The following is a 13041-nucleotide window of genomic DNA, read 5'->3' on the forward strand; positions in this document are numbered from 1 at the left end:
ATTACCTTTTATGGTCAAAAGGAGGTGTTTCCCTCTGATCATATTTGAAATCTGCAGTCAGTCAAACTCTAGCCAAAATGGAGCTATATACCTGCATATATTTTAGCTTGCTTAGCAACGAACAATATGCAGGCAAATGCTCTTATGCAGCCATGTAGAAAATGTGTATTAAGAAAGATATGTCTGTGTAAGCAAAACATGGATAAAAATTAAATCTGAAACGTGATCTCCATGTAAGAAGCAGTAACAAGTTTAAAACACTGACTTCCTTTATGAAAAAGTCCTATTGAATTCAAAAAGGAAGGAAGCCAACATAAACTGAAGATCATGCCGTTGAAATTAGCTATGACAAATAATCTATTAAATTCTGTAGGTTAATTTAAAAATTATCTAAGAAAGATCTAATTTGCTATTAAATTCTACAAGACTTCTCCTATGGGATTTTCCTTTTGTTTAACTGATAGGCTGGATTTTTAAATATTACTATAGCCATTCACAGTCAATGAATTCAGGTTAAGATTTTCAGTTAAGGTCCTAAATAAGTGGGCTGATTTTCAGAAGTGCTGAGTACCAACCACACCCATTAGCTTCACTGAAATGGCATGATATAGTTAATTATGCATCAAATACATATCAATACATTTAGAATTTATTGGTGGGTGTGGGTGAATGAACATCAGCTGTGTAACGTAAACCCCAGACTGGGTTAACTCCAAGGAGGCACACTTTCAACATTTACGTTATCCTGCTTATTCTAAAAGTTGTAATATTATTCTAACTTTTATTGTCCATATTATTAACTACTTGCTTAAGCACGTTGCTGAAAACAATGATTTGGAGCATTTCCTTTTAGAGAGCAGACAGTCCAATCAACTGGAAGACAGTACTAGATTCCAGCGGTTCAACAGTGCTCAAATGTGATTCTCTCCATTAAGTCTATGGAACTTCCTAGCTGATTTGAAGAATTCTTTCTAGAGCCGGTTCTGTCATGTGGCACAGGTCACTATGCAGTGACAGCACAGTTTAAAAGTCTGATCATGATAACCATGTTAATTTAGTTAGTAAGATATAAACAAGCAAAATAACATTTGTGATAGAAAATAATTATCTTGTAATGCAGATTGCACAAAATGGGGAGCATAAAAAAGTTATTTTTATGTGCTGGGGATGACTGCGTAAGTCATAAGTAGCAGAGCAAAGCAGAGCCACGAGTCATTTATGCATGGTCATCCCTAATATACAAAAATAACTTGCTGATTCTTCCCCTGTGTGTTATATTTATACCCTAGACAGCTCTGTTTTACTTAGGTTATTTGCTGTTGCTGATTTTAGTGAAAACATACATTCGGAATGGAAGGCACATTTGCTTTTACAAAGTAATTAACTGTAAATTTGATTAGGGAGGCTCTTCCACCTACGTGAATGAAACCTCCCCTGGTATCAACAGGAGTTTGTGTGCATAGAGACTCTAAGTGAGTAAGGTACCTAAGCACATGCCTAATTTTAAGTGTGGGTGCAGACTTATTGAAGTCAATGGAACTCACAGGCTTAAAGATAGGCATGTGCTTAGATTCTTTGCCAAATCTTGGCTCGATTAAGCTCTGGAGAGTAATCCCCTCTGGTGAAGGGACAACATCAGCAAGCTCCACCACTAGTCTCCATGCCCAGTTCAGTCTTCAGCCTCTTTGCTGAGATGGCCAGTTGAGGCCGATTAAGGCTGTAGCTGATTTTGTTATCAGACAGAACTGGACTGGGCTACCAGTTCATTGTACATGGAACCCAGCTATCAGACAGTATCAACTTTCAGTCACTACCAATCTAGGTCAGATTTGTGCTAGTGACCTTAGAGCTAAATCAAAATATGCTCAGGTCTTTTTTACAGGCAGAGACACAGGGTTTTTTCTTTTGTACATAAAAACATTATCAGTTCTTGGTTGTACTTTGCTTTGACCACCTAATATGTACTTTTCACCAGGCATTTGTACTTTTACCCTGACCAGGGTTTCTCACATTTTTTCATAGCACGGACCACATCCCCTCCGATAACATCCCTGTGGCAACCATATCAATGGATTACAAGGAATACAAAATGTTTTAAACATGTTAAACATGCATCTGTTGTTAACGCAATGCTCTGCATTTCATCCTGCTCTCTCTCACCTCTTCTGCTCTCCCACCTGTTCTCTTGCACGTTTCATTACCAACTGGTCATCTTCTCCTTACTTCCCCTTGCACATATGTTCCTTCCCCTTTGAACCCGTTTTCCTTGACACGCTGTTCAGCTATCTGGTATTCTTCTCCATTTACTCAGCCTGTCTGGCTACCTAATTCCTTCCACCCCTGGACAGTCTTATCCCACTCCTGGCTGGCAGTTGTACTCCCACTGGTCCAGAGCATCTCCTGTTTCCTATTCTCTTCTTATGTAGCAATTGCCTCTATCAGAGATGGCTAGGCTGGATCCTGCTCCTTGTTTACAGAGCTCCACAATTCTTTGTTGCAGTGACTAGCCTGGTCATCAACAGGAGCAGCTGGAAACGAGGGCAGCCAGCACCATGTGACCAGCCAGCTCTCCAGAGACTATCAGAAAATCTGCTAAATCTAGGGATGAACACTGTTCACAAGACCAGAAGCAGAAGGAGGGTAAAGGTGGCTTTACAACACATTTTTGGCATCAGGATTCTTTAACTGATCTGCACTAAGCCTGGCTGCTCTAACTTGTATTGACTGCCCATGGCTGCATAGAGACGCTCCAACCACAGGTCCTTTATCCTGATCACAACCCTTCCGTTGGGAGGGGAATGGTATATAGCAGCCTCTATGGCAGGTCTACACCATCCCGAGGATTCCCCAAAAGAGGGGTTAGTTAAGCTCGTTTTTGAGCTGCTGGAATGAGTTGGCTTTGGGATGCTAGAGTGGGGCTGATAATCTGGCTCCTTTTCTCTATATGCATACATTTGTGCTATGTTTATATTTTCTGTGCACATACTGTTCTCCTATACTGTATGTATTTTAGAAGAGTGTACGAATATTTTGGAAGATATTTTATGTTCCCAAAATGTTCCCAAATAAATCAAACTCAATATGATTTAGAGTTTTATTACAAAATGGGTTTTGAACCGTGGGCCTATTTCTGGTTCTACAACAAAACCACACCTCAAAAATCATTATATTACATCTGATTTTGATGCAAACCAGCTGGAAATTCAGATGTTTCTTTGAGTTTTGGGGCTTGCTGAAACCCCAAACTTAAAGCAGAATTTATGGGATACACAACCACATGAAGACATGCTGAGTTTCACACAGGTTCATTAATGCCACACAGAGGTACACATAGTTCAAATTATGTCTTTCAATTCTAGCTACATATGTTTCTCTGGTTTTTTTTTTCTGACCACTACAATTCATCAACAGTATCTTGATTATTGCTTTGTTTTTTGTAGTTTGTCCTTGATGGTCTTTCTCCCTTTTAACAATGTGGAATTTTGTCATTGATTTCAACTAGAGCTGGATTATTTCAAGAAAAATTTTATCCTTAGCACATTTTCCAGTGTGGAAAAAGCTTGAATGAATTCTCTGAGCTTTTAGGATTGAGATCTTGTGTGTGCAGAGGAGGCTTTCATTCTTGCTTTTAGGAAAGAAGTGCTTGTGGTGATTAAATTCTTAATTTTAATCTCTTGTGATCAGCTCTAAGTTTCAGAAAGCTAACTCTAATCTATAGTTGTGATGAGGATTCTACTAAATACCAAGGTTTTATGATAATTTAAGAGGCTAAAAGGTGTTAATTTCCGCACAAAGTCAGTAGTGCAGCGAGGAGAAGAAGAAAAAAAAGTCTAGCAACACACAGACTTCTGTAAAGTCCTGAAGATGGTTAACGCTGAAAACAGCAAGTTCAGAATGTACAGTAGAAACTACATAGTTGTATTCTGGGGGCCAGGTCCAGCAAACTATTACACACAAGTAACTTTACACATCTGAGTAATCCCACTGAAGACAGAGTATATAAAACAGTGACAATGAAAGATCTGTTATATTAAAATGCAAAGTGTAATATCTTCAGGAGACTGAAAGTTGAGTTTTCTGAAAACACCCTCTGACAGTCTTTTCTGGGAGACTATGAATTTATGAGAAAAATAATTTCAGATTATTATTTTTCTTCTTCACTTTGGGACATGAGCTCAATTGAGTAACATAGGCATGGACATAATGTCTGCTAATAATAAAAAGTAATTGGCAAAAAAATAGAAATACAATGGAGACAGAGTAGGAAAACTCCAAAGGAAGCTGCTGGCAAATAAATATTGCTCAACATGAAAATAATATTGGGGGAAAAATTGACGGAGTGGAATAACAGGAAGCTTAGTCATTTCTGGAAGGAAAAAAAACAAAAGAGAAAGTTAGAGGGAAAGAGAAGTGGGTGGGGAAAGCAAGGTATTTAAAACAAGAATGCAGAACTGGAAGTGCAAGTGCTGAAAGATAGATAAGAACTAGGGCTGTCAATTAATCGCAGTTAATTCACGCGATTAACTCAAAAAAATTAATCACGATTAATTGCACTTATAATAATAGAATACCAATTGAAATGTATTAAATATTTTTGAATGTTTTTCTACATTTTCAATATTGATTTAAATTACAACACAGAATACAAACCGCACGGTGCTCACTTTATATTATTATTTTTTATTACAAATATATGCACTGTAAAAATAATAATCAAAAGAAACAGTATTTTTAATTCACCTCATACATGTACTTGAAGTCCAATCTCTTTATCATGAAAGCGTAATTTACAAATGCCGATTTTTTTTTTGGTTACGTAACTGCACTCAAAAACAAAACAATGTAAAACTTTAGAGCCTACAAGTCCACTCAGTCCTACTTCTTATTCTGCCAATCCCTAAGACAAACAAGTTTGTTTACATTGAAGGGAGATACTGCTGCCTGCTTCTTATTTATAATGTCACCTGAAAGTGAGAACTGGCGTTCGCATGGCACTTTTGTAGCTGGCGTTGCAAGGTATTTACATGCCAGATATTCTAAACATTCGTATGCTCCTTCCATGCTTCGGCCACCATTCCAGAGGACATGCTTCCATGCTGATGATGTTCATTCAAAAAAAAAAAACAAAAAAAACCAACGCATTAAATTTGTGACTGTACTCCTTGGGGGGGGGGGGAATTGTATGTCTCCTGCTCTGTTTTACCTGCATTCTGCATAGATTTCATGTTATAGCAGTCTCGGATAATGACCCAGCACATGTTTGTTTTAAGAACACTTCCACAGCAGATCTGATGAAACGCATAGAAGGAGGTGTACTTGTGGCACCTTAGAGACTAACCAATTTATTTGAGCATGAGCTTTCGTGAGCTACAGCTCACTTCATCGGATTCACCTGTCATAGAAGGAGGTAACAATGTGAGATTTCTAAAAATAGCTACACCATTTAACCCAAGGTTTAAGACTCTGAAGCGCCGTTTAAAATCTGAGAGGGACGAGTGTGGAGCATGCTTTTAGAAGTCTTAAAAGATGTGGAAACTACAGAACCCAAACCATCAAAAAAGAAAATGAACCTTCTGCTGGTGGCATCTGACTCCGATGATGAAAATGAACATGCGTCAGTCTGCACTGCTTTGGATCGTTAGTAAGCAGAATCCATCATCTGCATGGAAGCGTGTCCTCTGGGATGGTGGTTGAAACATGAAGGGACATAGGAATCTTTAGCGCACCTGGCACATAAATATCTTGCAATGCCAGCTACAACAGTGCCATGTAAACACCTGTTCTCACTTTCAGGTGACACTGTAAACAAGAAGCAGGCAGCATTATCTCCTGCAAATTGTAACCAACCTTGTTTGTCTGAGTGATTGGCTGACCAAGAAGTAGGACTGAGTGAACTTGAAAGCTCTAAGGGTTTACATTGTTTTGTTTTTCAATGCAGGGGTGTTTTTTGTACATAATTCTACATTTGTGAATTTGACTTTCAAGACAAAGAGACTGCACTACAGCAATGTTTTTCAAAGTTCAGGTCACGGAATGCAAGGCACTGGGTCACCTTGCTCAGCACCCAGGGACCCTGGTGGTCGGCCAGTAAAAACTAGTAGTTCCTACCTGTTCTGACACCGCGCTGCACCCCAGAAGGGGCCAGCAGCAGGTCCGGCTCGTAGGCAGGGGGCCATGGGTCTCCACATGCTACTCCCGCCCCAAGCACCGGCTCTGCACTCCCACTAGCTGGTTCCCAGCCAATGGGAGCTGGGAGGGGGCCAATGCCTGCAGGCAAGAGCCACGGGGACCACTTGCGTGTCTCTGTCTGGAGCTGGACCTACTGTTGGCTGCTTCCTGGGCGCAGCATGGTCCACAGTAACAGGACAGGCAGGAAGCCTGCCTCTGCATCCTGGCTGTGCCGCTAACTGGGAGCTGCCAGAGGAAAGCCTGCACCACAATCTCCTGCCCCAGCCATGAGCACCCCCGCAAACCCAGAGCCCCTTCCTACACTCCAAACCCCTCATCCCTGGCCCCATCCCAGAGCCCTGACCCCCTCTTGCACCCCAACCCCTTGCCCCAGCCCAGAGCCCCTTCTCACACCCTGAACCCCTCATTCCTGGCCCCACCCCACAGCCCTCATCCCCGCATGCCAACCCTCTGCCCCAGCCCTGAGCCCCTCTCACACTCCAAACCCCTCATCCCCAGCGCCGTTGAGCCACGGGCATCAAGAATTTTCTTCAACTGGGTTGCCAGAAAAAAAGTTTGAAAACCACTGCACTACAGTACTTGTAATGAGGTGAATTGAAAAATACATTTTTTTTTGTTTTTTTACAGTGCAAATATTTGTATCCAAAAATATATATAAAGTGAGTACTATACACTTTGTATTGTGTTGTAACTGAAATTGATATATTTGAAAATGTAGTAAACATCCAAAAATCTTTAAAATGAATGGTATTCCATTGTTAACACCATGATTAATCGCGATTAATTTTTTTAAATCACTTGACAGCCCTAATACGAACTAATTGGGCTAACTGAATTGAGCTAAAAAAGGTATCTGACTGGCATATGGAAATATCAACACAATTTATAAGAGGAATAAACAAAAACAGAACAGAAGGAAGTGTGCTGTTACAGATTAAAGACTGAAAAATTAAAAAAAAATAAAAGGATGATATGCTGTATTGTATGTAGTGCAACAGACAAAACCTAGATCAATGTAAAAAGCAAAGCAAATGTAAAAAACAAGCAACTACTCAAAGTGACAGATTTTGGAGCAAGAGAAGAGATCAGATAGGAAATACTAAAGTAGATCAAGGAGGCCTTGAAATAAGCTATCGTGTTAATTAAGAGATAAGTTTAATTATGAAAATCTCAATGACCCTGGAATTAACTAGGATAGTGACTATGGAAGAACTGAGGAAGCAACGTATTTCTATAGCTGAAACACAATCTTCTCATGCAATCTACTGAGTATCAGCAACATCCAAAACTACTGTGGAATAACTGTAGAAAGTGAATCATATATGACAAATGAGATATCATTCTTTAATCTGAAATAATTCCAAAGGTCTTTATAGACTACAGTATACAAAGAAATCACTTGACTCAATCTTGGAATGCAGTACACAGCAACAATACAAAATAATTCATGACGGGATGAAGAGTATTTTATGCAACTAAAAGTAACGGGAGATTTAAGGTAGGCCTAGTGTTCCTTAAGTCAAACAGTGGAATTTAGACAGAACCCCAGAGCTGATAAAGTTGGAGAATATGTCGGACCCTACATTTTTCATAAAGTTAACAGATTTGAAAAGGGTCTCAAGCAACATACTGATCAAATTGAACGGGTACGTCTTACAAGCATTGGAATTTGGGGGGGGGGAAGGGGTGTGTGTAAATGAAGTGAAATCAAATCAAATAGTCAGATAATCTTTTAAATTTGTGAAGCCTTAAAGATACAATGTGCAGTGACTTACAGAGTATAGATTATGCATAGGTATAGTAACAGATAGAAGAGGCACCAGAAACAAATCTTTAAAAAAGAACAGGATCAAAGATATTGAGGTAGCATTTTAACATATTATCTGGTTTGGTAAATGGAAAGAGTAGGTGTATTTGAGAAGGAAAAATAAGTATTAAAAAATTATGGAAGTAAAACAAAAAATCTATGAAAATCAGAGCAGAGATTTCTCCAATAAATTGTGCTTATCTGCTAGGCAAATAATGCAAGAAAAGAACAGTCTATCATAAAGGAACAACTGGAAATTAGAGAAAGACAGATTTCACCATGCCTAACAATTACTCTATATCTAGTTAAAAATTAATATAATGAAGATTTGTCCAGATCTAGATTCAGCTTTCAGTGGTAAACAAAGTGGGAATCAGAAATACAAGTAACAGGAAGTAAACAGATTCTTAAACTTGAGAAACACTAGTTTTAAAGCATACATAGCTGAGATTAAGAAAGAAATGAGCCACAATTGTGGAAAAGTTCACAGATAAATGAAGGTTAATGTATCAAGAAACAAAAGCCTAACTGGGGAATGTCTGCTAATGCTAAAATACAATACATGCTTACTGACTAAATAAACAATCCTTCAAACCTCACCCTCTACCCCATAAACTGTGCACAGCTGTGGTAAAATCAAATAGCTGGCTGTATTGCCAGAGGGACAGACAATAAATCAGAGAGGAGGAGTTTTCACTTTGCCAAGTAAGACCTCACCTAATGCAACTATTCCACAAAAGCATATTGTAGTACACTGGCCATTATGCTCTTCAAAAGACTGCCCCTGAAGGAATATAATGGACACAGGATAGAACAATAAGAATGAGATACAGCTACAAAGATTTAAGTCAGAAAGAGTAGTTCACTGGGAAACCACGTAGTCTTTCATTATAAATAACATACTGGAATAACACATTTAGAAAAACAACGAGGAGTCCGGTGGCACCTTAAAGACTAACAGATTTATTTGGGCATAAGTCTTTTACCCACGAAAGCTTATGCCCAAATAAATCTGTTAGTCTTTAAGGTGCCACTGGACTCCTTGTTGTTTTTGTGGATACAGACTAACACTCTGATACTAAGTTTATAAAAGTGATTGTTAAAAGCATCGATAATAACAAATTTGTACTACAAAAACACTAAAGAGGACAGTAAACCTGGCAACCTCAGCCTTGCATTAGCTTCATTTTTTGCATTTAAGAGTACAGTATTTACAAGGCCAATGATGGGTAAAAACTGACATAAATATACAGTTTTATAAAAATACAAGCTCAGTGTTTCTATAATTTACTGAGTTTATTTATTTATTAATGATTCCTTTTAGGAATTTAAAAATACGTTCATCTGCAGTGTTTGTAACGCAAACATTTCAATATTGTAGTGGTACAACCTGTGCACACATCAGCCCACTCTAACAATACTGAGTTAAAAAGGCGGGCACCCACGGGAACCTTGCCACCATTAGGATTTCTGTTTCCACCAGCACCCATGTTGGTGGGAAATCCTTGCAAATAAGCCACCTTGTTGATATAGCCTTACAGTCCCACTCCACACCCAGCTTCATTGGCTTCAATCCTCTAGCTGAGCATCTGGCCACATACAGTTAAAGACCAGAAGTGACTATTATGTGTCTGTCTTCCTTCACATAATTTCAATACAAACTTCACCGAAAGTTCTCAATCCTTTTCAGGAGCAACTGTCTCTAGGAGCGAATGAGTAGTTTAAATTCAGATCTCATTTAATCCTTTTGCCTTTCCGATTAAACTAATAATGAGGACCCCAACTAGTGGTTGTTCTGATGTAGACACCATCTCAGTAAGGAACTGGACTGAAGCAGTCAACTCACAACAACACACTGCTCAGTCATGATGTTAGTTAGCCAAATGGGCTGTATTAGAAGCAGTGGCCAGAGATGAAAAGCTATTGGCACAATACATTACAGTTTTTCACGGTTACTATTCTAAACTCTTTGTTTTAGAGATGCACTAATCACCAGCATACTAGTGCTCACACTTACCATCCAAGTTCCTAGCAAGAATGCAAATTCAAAATGAATACAGCAAATTATTTTTAAGTGTTAAAACATTCAGATTATACAAATAAAACAATTAATAGAAAGTGTAGATTATTTAGCTTAATGGAATTTAGATTTCTGCTGTCATTTTTTACTTTGCCAGCATTAGATGTAATGTGGATGAGCTTTTATTGATATTTATAAATACTAGTTAAACACCCAGGTCATTAACATCTAAAATTGGCTAGAACACCATGCACACATTCACAGTGATAGACCTACTGAAAGACATGGGTTCATTGTACTGGCTCCACTCTTCAGCACAACACAACATCTGGTAACGGCTTAGAAAGAGTATTTATAAAGTATCACATCAAAGATCTATGCAGTGATGGTGAACCAAAACTGCTCATTCCCAAGCATCTTCCAAGCACCATAAAAATGGAGCTCTGGACACCCTACAGCAATTAAAAGAAAAAAAAATCTAAAAGAAAAATTAAACCACAAAACTGTTCAAAATGAAAACAAATTTATATCTACACATTCAAGCGAATTCAGAGTTAAAGCTCAAGCTCTTTTCTTACCTCATGTTATTGAATCTTGGTATAGTATAGGTTGCTAATGTCCCTTCCACAGCCTCAGAGTGAGAGGGGGCTTGGGCTGGGGGGGGGGGAAGGTAAATAATTGCTCCCTTTAAGGACTGCATCCATCTCTCCTGCTTTAGGATTACAATAGGACTGGGTATTTTGAGTCCTGCTGTGGGCATCATGGATTTGCCTCTTTGGGGCTGAGAAGGACTTTTTCCTCCCTGACAGACAGGCCAGGGTGGGGTGGGTTTTTACCTCCCTCTCAGCAGCCCGGGGATCCAGTAGGGAAGTTAGGTTGTAACTTGGCAGGTGCCCAGTGCAGGTAATTGTTCAATACACATAAATACAATAAATGAATAATAATAGGGGTTCCAGCTCCCAGACCAACACAAACTGGAAGGAGATTAGAAGATGACATCTCCTAAAGAAGGCGGAGAACAGGCTGGGGCCCCTAACACTCCATCAGGGAGGAGACAATCCCCTTTTCCCAACCCTCCCCTTAACCTTCATACAAGCGGAGGGTGATGGAATCCCAGCAATGGCACTGGGACCAGGTTAACTGGGTGGGGGGCTCATGGCAGTCTTGCAGCAGGTGGTACAGATTACAAAGGAAGGATAGCCTGCATTGAATGAATTATTGCCAGATAGTTCCAGATGTTTAACTTATTCAAGCTCCAGCCAAGTGAAATCACATTCCTGGCATCTTGTTGTCTTCCTGCGGTACCCAGGTCAGATATACCTATGGCCATAGTTTCCCCTGAATGTGCATGAGTGACTCCAACTAACATTAGTGGGAATCATATGTGGGGATTGAGCCAGGATACTCACACATTTGAAATGCCCACTTACTCAGGCTTAACTCTGAGGGCCAGATTCTGCTCTCAGATACTAGGGTATATCACAACCAGTATCTCCACTATTTTCAGTGGAGGTACTGATGAAGAAAGTAGAATTTGGCCTTTATATTTACTGTAATATATAGTCTGTGGGGATTTAACATGATTTTAGCTTCACCATAAAACAGTAAAATATGTATTCAGTTTAATTATCGAGCGCTGTTACATAATTCTGTGCCTTAGATCAGTGTTTCCTAAACGGTGGGTGATGACCTACCAGTGAGTCATAGGAAAGGTCTACACGGGTTGTGCATACCCTGGAAGTGCTTAAGCCCTCCATGCTCTCACTTTCCCAGGGAAGCAGGTAATGGCGTGGGGAGCAGGATCAAGGTGGCAGCAGCAGCGCAGAGGAAGTGGCTGGAGCCAGTGAGCACAGTCAGCAGCCTATTAGCAACTGCGGCAAGCACATGGGGAGAGAAGGGCCTGTTGGGGATGCAGGCGGGGGCAGGGCTGGGAGAGTGACAGCAAGAGGGTATGGGGCAACGGTGGGTCCCCAAAAAAGATAAAATGAAGTTGGTGGGTTGCCTCAGTAAAAAGTTCAGGAACTGCTGCCTTGGATTGATACCAGATTCACTGTTCCTAATCATTAAACATGTATTTTTTTTTAAGTTACTAATATAGAATGTTTCTATGATACTGATGCAGAAATTCTAGTTACAAGCTTATTTTTATTTGGTTGCACAATTTAAAGCTGCAGTAAACCGGACCTGCTGTACTCAGCCATGCAGTCAGATTGATTGAGACAAGGTGAGTGAGGTAATGTCTTTTATTGGACCAACTTTTGTTGGTGGAAGGCACAAGTTTTCAAGCTACACAGAGCTCATCTTCAGGTTGACTGACAGGCTTTCTATCTTCCTACAGTTTTGTACATGACCTGAGAGTGATTTCCTATATTAAGTGCTTTCCAGACCTTATTGCCAGTTTTTGGATCAATATTTTACAAAGATAAAGCCATAGGACAGATGTCTACACTGACTAATTAAACCATATGAAACAATACTGCTGTTGTAAACACACATCCTTTGTATCCTTTCATTGTTTACACCACTGATTCAGCCTTGCTTACTTGCTACATAAAACTGAATGATAATGAAATAGAAGAACAAAAATTCCACAGTAAGCTATGGTATGCAAATAAAGAAAATCAATACCAGGACAGTGTAATTATAATTCAGAAAGCAAGATGACATCAGCTTGTTTCACAGGTCTTCTTACTGTTGATTGCAAAGTCTCTTTATAGTCTTGGCTATAAAAATGGAGCTTCTATCTCAAGGTACATACATTATTTCTGGATTATTATTTAAATACTTAGGTAGAGGTTCCATCAGCAATACTGGAACAACATCTCTTCTGCTAATATTCACACTTATTATGGAGCTGGTAGACCTTGCTGCAACTAAGGCCTGGTCTACCCGAGGGGGGAGATCGATCTAAGTTACGCAACTTCAGCTACGTGAATAACATAACTGAAGTCAACATACTTAGATCTACTTACCACGGTGTCTTCACTGTGGTAGGTCGACTGCTGACACTCCCCCGTCGACTCCG

At 39.6% G+C, this 13041-nt stretch overlaps 1 protein-coding gene across 31 annotated transcripts in view; it reads right to left on the reverse strand.

Annotated features, from left to right (window-relative positions):
- The window catches only part of MBNL1 (muscleblind like splicing regulator 1), a 197549-nt gene that overhangs the window by 111328 nt on the left and 73180 nt on the right, over positions 1-13041 (reverse strand). For 4 of the 31 annotated variants that reach the window (XM_077826794.1, XM_077826795.1, XM_077826792.1 and 1 more), the window contains one exon: positions 6-5096. The exons of 23 other annotated variants lie outside the window; for them this stretch is intronic. The gene's annotated coding sequence lies outside the window, so the exon portion shown is untranslated. Of the gene's footprint in view, positions 1-5; positions 5097-5203; positions 5737-8713; positions 8949-13041 lie in introns of those variants that run through there. 4 more of the 31 variants (XM_077826800.1, XM_077826801.1, XM_077826802.1 and 1 more) reach the window with 3 other exon arrangements.

This window comes from Eretmochelys imbricata, chromosome 9 (genome assembly GCF_965152235.1).
Source record: "Eretmochelys imbricata isolate rEreImb1 chromosome 9, rEreImb1.hap1, whole genome shotgun sequence".
NCBI lineage: Eukaryota > Metazoa > Chordata > Testudines > Cheloniidae > Eretmochelys > Eretmochelys imbricata.